The 6,060-nt window shown below is 36.4% G+C and overlaps 1 long non-coding RNA gene across 1 annotated transcript; it reads left to right on the top strand.

Annotated features, from left to right (window-relative positions):
- Positions 1-1,255: 1,255 nt before the first annotated feature.
- On the top strand, positions 1,256-5,203 carry LOC140013985 (uncharacterized). Its single transcript, XR_011820833.1, has 3 exons — positions 1,256-1,505; positions 3,776-3,856; positions 5,027-5,203. It is a non-coding gene; the product is annotated as an uncharacterized lncRNA (long non-coding RNA).
- The last annotated feature ends 857 nt before the right edge of the window (positions 5,204-6,060 follow it).

Raw genomic sequence — 6,060 nt, 5'->3', positions numbered from 1 at the left:
TGCTTTCACCTCTTTTAGGTGCATTATGATAAATATTTATATATTTTTTCAAAATTCAAGGGCAATCTTACCATTTTTAAACCAATTGATCCCGCATGATGGCTCAAAAATATTTTACAACTTTATTCATGATACTAAGTTCGAACTCCAAAATCAAATGGCTTTTTCTAGTAAATTCAATGAAAATGTTGTTCTCAAACTCATAAAAGTCATGAAAAACAACCCTTATGCCTTTTTCTTTCATAGCCTTTGACATGTCCCTGACTTAGATTCTTATTAGATTATTCTAAACTCCAAATCTAGTAGAGTGTGTTTAACATGCCTACCATCTCTCATGTAGCTACTTATGGCCTTGAGAGTACGACCTAATTTGACATTGTGAATAAGTGAAGGTTGGGCCACTTTCCAGGTAGACTTGTCAATTGGGCTATGTGAGTTGGGTTTTGATATTCTCAAATTCAGTTCACATAAAGTAAAATTCTTTTGAGCCTAAATTCAATTCAACTAGGCTCGCATTTTTGTGGTTCATAAAGTTGGGTATTCAGCCGAATTTCAACAGGCCCAAACTCATGCCATGTGTTTTAAAGATTCACAAAATCAAGTTAAACCAAACAGCCAAGTAATCCATAGATGTTCTATAATATGTGAGGACTCGCAAAATTTACTTATTTAATCTCCTATTTCTAGCTTATTTAATTATTTATTTGACCTTTTACTCCGAATATTATTTTCTAAACTCTTGAGACCTAATTACATGGAAATATAGTTTCATTATATTTTTAAAATGACTTGTTTCAAATAATTAATTTCCGGAAGCTCGTTTAGTGAAAATAGTGAACACGTCTTTGGAAATCTTGACCGATTGAGAGTACAATAAGTTTGGAATATTGGAGACATGTACAATGGACCTAAATTAGGTATTTTAATGTTTAAATACTCAAGTGATAGTTATTAGTACTATCGTTATAAGAATTTTTCGGAAGTTTGGCGTTATCACGCTTAAATCGGATGTACGCGTTTTTACGCGCGCGATTTAATTGAGGAATTTTAGACCCTTATTTTAGAACAATTGAGAGTGAATAATATTTATATGAATATAAGTGCATTAGAGGTTTAGTGCACTAGTGAAACAAACTCGAGAGGAATCGAGTACGAGACGCGCTCGTACGCGCACTAGTGAGAGTTGACTTTTGGCACCAAAATTTGAATTCAATTACCAAGCTTTTCAAGGGTGCATCACACCAGATCAAAACCCCTCTCTTTTCACCTCAAGTGCCGGCTGAACACTCTTTCTTTTCCCTCTCAAACAGCCGGCCATTAACAAGAAAGAAGAAGACCAATTTCTTCATCATTTCACCTCTCAAACTTGCACCAAATCACTTGAAATTTCTACCACAAACTCACAACAACTTGGAGATTCATCTAGGCAAGGAGAGGAGCTTCATTTCCACGGTTTTCTTGGGGCTCAAAGTGACAAAAAATTTCTGATCTAGTCATCCAAGAAGGTAGCAAATCATCCAACCCATAGATCTTAGTTTTTGTAAGATAAATTGCACATATAAGGTTATATAATCATGTGGGTAGTCTTGTTTATGGTATAAAATGAAATGGGTGGGCTCTATGAACTCCCACCTTTGTCTTGAGGGCTGATCTCATGCTTGATGATGAAATTAATGGTGGTTTAGTGCTTAAATTAGTGGATTAATGTTGTATTGTTGGTAGAAAATCATAAGAGGTGCTTGGAGCAAAAGTGACCATTTTATCCCTGCCTTGTCTGACCATTTTTGTGCAAACTTTTGAGATTCTAATGACTTGATTATGTTGTTTACATGTTATTGTGAGTGTGTACAAAATGTCATTGAAAAATAACATGATTTGGTTGGTCAAATGAGTTGATTTCCAAAATTAGCAAAACTGGAAAATGAATCCCGTATTGCCCAGGCAGCCATTTTGTATCGGCCATAACTCTTTGCTCCGATGTCAAAATCAAGTGCCGTTTGCGGCACTGGAAACTAGACATTCCCAGATTTCTATTGGTACCAATTTTACGTTCTGGTTCCACTTGAGGGAGCCACGCCATTCGATTGAAAATCACTGTCCTGTTTCGTTTCTATCCAGGAGACAGGACAGGACTTGTATCTTGATGCTCAAAAACGAGCTGTTTGTGAATGGAATTCGAAAATGGTTTCTTCTGAGAAAATTCAAATTTATGATAGAGATTTCCAACGCCATCAACCACGCTCAATTCCAATTTGAATTGAGTGAGTTGTGGCCATATTTCGAAACTGATGCAGTGAGTAAAAATCCTCTTTTGACTAGTTAAATGGCCTAGCTTGATTTGGGACTTGTTGATTTCGGATTTAGAAACTTTGATGTCCAACATCTGCCAAACTTTATATTAGATGTTCCTTGGACTTTGTTTTACAAATAAACCAGATTTGGGTTGGTTGCATTGGACAAAATGTTTAAAAAGAAAGGAGAGCTAGAAGACAGTTTTGCCTTGGGAAATTTCTTGAACTTTGATGGTTTAGTTAACTACCTTTCCGTGTGAAATTTCAATTGAAATTTGATAGAGGAGTGGTCCTCATATGGAGGTTTAATTGTGCAAAATTTGGTGATATTCTAAGACCATTTTGATATGCAAATGATGCCCCAAAATTGCTCTTCGAATCTGGAAAACTTTTCCTTTTCTCTTAGCCAATTAGCCAATCTTGACTTGGGACTTGTTATTCGAAATTCTGGGTATAAATCACCTACCAAATGCAGCTTGGATGTTTCTTAGACATTATCTACGCAAATGAACCATATTTGAGAGGTTTTTAGTGGCCAAATGTTTGAGAAAAGGAAAACAAAGGTACGAGGCAGATTGCCTTGGAAATTCTTGAAAACTTCAACAGTTTTGTTAATTGACTCTTCGTGCTAGATTTTGCGTGAAAATTTGCAGAGGAATAGCCCCTATATGGTAGTGTAATACTACTAAATTTGGTGCCATTCCAAGTCTGTTTCAATGTTCAACCAACGTCCCAAAGTCATTGATTTAAATCTGGAAAATAGGCCAACGGTCTCATTTTCAGCAACTTTGAGCTGCCATATCTTGGTGCTCGAAACTCCGTTTCTTGTTATGCTTGTTTTGTTATACTCTTGGATTGCAACACTAATTTATTTCCAAATTTCAAAGGTTAGTTCAAAACAAGTGAATTTTGCCGAATTTCCAAAGTTGGCCAAAAACCAACTTAAATCTGTCTTGGTAATTCAAGTTACCAACTTTGAGCCAATTTTTGAATGTCTTCCACTTGGATTCATTGAAAAGTGTCTTCTAAGAACTTTTAGTACTTTCAAAGAAATTTCCAATGGTACCAAGTTTTCCAATTTTGGACTTTCAGAGAATGAGTTATGATTTTTCCAACAATGTCCCTAAATCCGATAATTCTTAGCTTTTTGAAAATATTTGCGCGGGAAACATTTTCATAGAAATCCGACCGGATATCCGGCCAGTTCTTGGCCGGATGGTGACGTGTCGCATCTTCATCCGACTTCGGTCATTCGTTTGAAAAATGATTTTTTTGATTTCATACCTACTTGCTTCCTTCCAATGATTTTGGGGATAAAAATCGGATTATTCTTGAGTTTTTTAACTCCACTCTTGGGCCTTGATTTTTCGAGGAAATTTAGGCTCATCATTGCGATATTTTCTAGATTGTACTGGTGTGTGACCCTTCGTGATAATTGGAGATTTTAAACGATAGTGTGTAATAGACAACGATTGTTTGCTCAGGCACTCGAGGGGACCTTCAAGAGGATCTCGGAGCGGACACCTAAAACGCTTGTTTGAGAACTACTCGCTTGTTTTGATTAGGTGAGTGTTCCATATAGGAATACGTATTTGAATAAGTTTAGGACATGTTTATTTCATGATTATTAAGTGCTAAGTACTATGTGTTAAGTATTTACCATACTCATGCCTATTTAAGGAATGTATACTTGCATTACATATCTACATGAATTGGTTAAATGATTAACCATATCAAATGACCATATGAACTCGATACATGCTTAACTTGCTGGATTGCTTGCTTAGCCTACTCGATTTTTTGAAAAATGGAGTCGAGTGTGTACTTTATCGCACTCGTTCTCTTTTGAGATGAATAACTCATGCTTGGAAATACTCGAATAACATGACTTGGTATGCTAAGGTTGCATACGTCATTGGAGTGAATCTCCTCGACTCTCACATGGTAAAAATGGGATAATGGCTAATGATGGCCTATTAATATGACGAATGCCTGTCAATTAACCGTCACTACTCAACCGTTAACCGTCAACCGTCAACCGTTAACCGTTAACCGTTAACCGTGAACCTTTGCCAACCCACATGACTACCTGATTACTTGACTATTTGCTCACATGATTTTCAATCTGCATGACTATTTGATATCCGTGAATTACATGCTCCCATGAAATCAACTTGTATTGCTTGCGTGCTTACGTGCTAAGTATCCACTTGATTACTTGATTATCATGAATCACATGTTATATGATGCTGTCCATCATTGTTAGGCAAGTGTGTAATTTACCTCACTCGACCTATTCAAATGATGAATTTTACCTTTTGTCGAATTACTTGGTTACCTGTGCATGTTGTAAGCTCTAAGCTGAACTTGGGCCCTGCCCTTGGTTACTGACCTACTCGAGCCAGGACTGGGCTCGGTCGGGTAGGTTGGAATCCTGGACCACCGTTTCGGTATACTTGAGTATTACCACTGGAGGGATAAGGTGATGGCCAGTCAAACCGAGGGGATCCGAAAGTCATAAGGTGCAGATGACCGACAGAGTTCCACTAGAACACCGTATCCTTCAATATGTGTTATTTCTGCATAATGATAATTATTTCATGCTAACATGCCATGTGTAACCATGAACCATACATATGATATGCTCAACTTACTTGATTTATTTGAACTACTAGAGTGTCTTGGAATCTCACTGGGCTGTGTAGCTCATACCACGTTGTGATTTTCTTTTACAGGGTTCGAGACCAAGGGTGCTCGTGAGTAGTACTAGATTGTTTTCTTTGAAGACTTTAAGTTATATTATAACGGATGGCTATTGTACCATTTTTCGTTGGGTTGTATTTAAGTTTGAAAGCTGTATAATTGTAAGTGTGAGATATTTGAAGTACTTTAATTATGTATTGAAATTACTTGAAGTATTTCGAGGTTTTGAATGATGGATTGTAGTGAGTCCTGGCGAGAGCTGGGCAGGCGTTCCGCGGATACCCTTTGGTTCGCCTTAGGGAGAAGTGGGGGCGTCACATAATATCTAAAAGAAGTTTGAATTTCATGACAAAAAATAATAAAGTTTACCATAACATCAATAAATCTATCTACTAGAGATTGAAAAAGATCAATCTATCATAAAATTAGCCATCTCAATATCATATATTTGATTGGATTTAGATAAACAAATCTTCTTATTTCCTACATATGAGCCCTAATATATATATTGTTTGGGCCAAGAATTAAGTGGGCTAAACTAAATACAACCCAAACTCAACTCATATTTAAATTAGATAAAATATTTTGGCCCATGATCAACTTAGCTCAAATTGCACAAGGCTCAGCCCACTACATTTAAGGCCGACTGAGTTGAGTTTAGGCCAACCCAACCCAATTGATAGGTCTATTTCCCAGTTCGCACCTTGGCCAACCCAACCCAATTGGACTTATTAGCTTACACATTTTATTTTTCTTACTTAAAAAATTAGTTATTTTAGACATACAGAGTGATTGAATTCAATTGAGACAATTTAGTCTTCCAAGCCTTTGAGAGCGTTGTTAAATGTCATAGCTAACAAGAAGAAATATCAATATAATGTATGTATATTGAGATTTTGAGTTTTATTTACAAGCAATTGTGCATTTGCTTTCAAATATAATCCTATGCTCGATTTTGGTGGGAAATATAGATTGTTTAAGTGTAATTTTAACGATTTTAGTTTTAGAGCCAAGGTAAGAAAGAAATTAACATACGTCCCAATCTTTCGTTATTCATGAGGGTCAG

This window comes from Coffea arabica, chromosome 9c, assembly GCF_036785885.1.
Source record: "Coffea arabica cultivar ET-39 chromosome 9c, Coffea Arabica ET-39 HiFi, whole genome shotgun sequence".
NCBI classification, from domain to species: domain Eukaryota; kingdom Viridiplantae; phylum Streptophyta; class Magnoliopsida; order Gentianales; family Rubiaceae; genus Coffea; species Coffea arabica.
The sequence above is the reverse complement of the archived record's forward strand: the minus strand, read 5'-3'. Positions and strand labels throughout refer to the sequence as shown.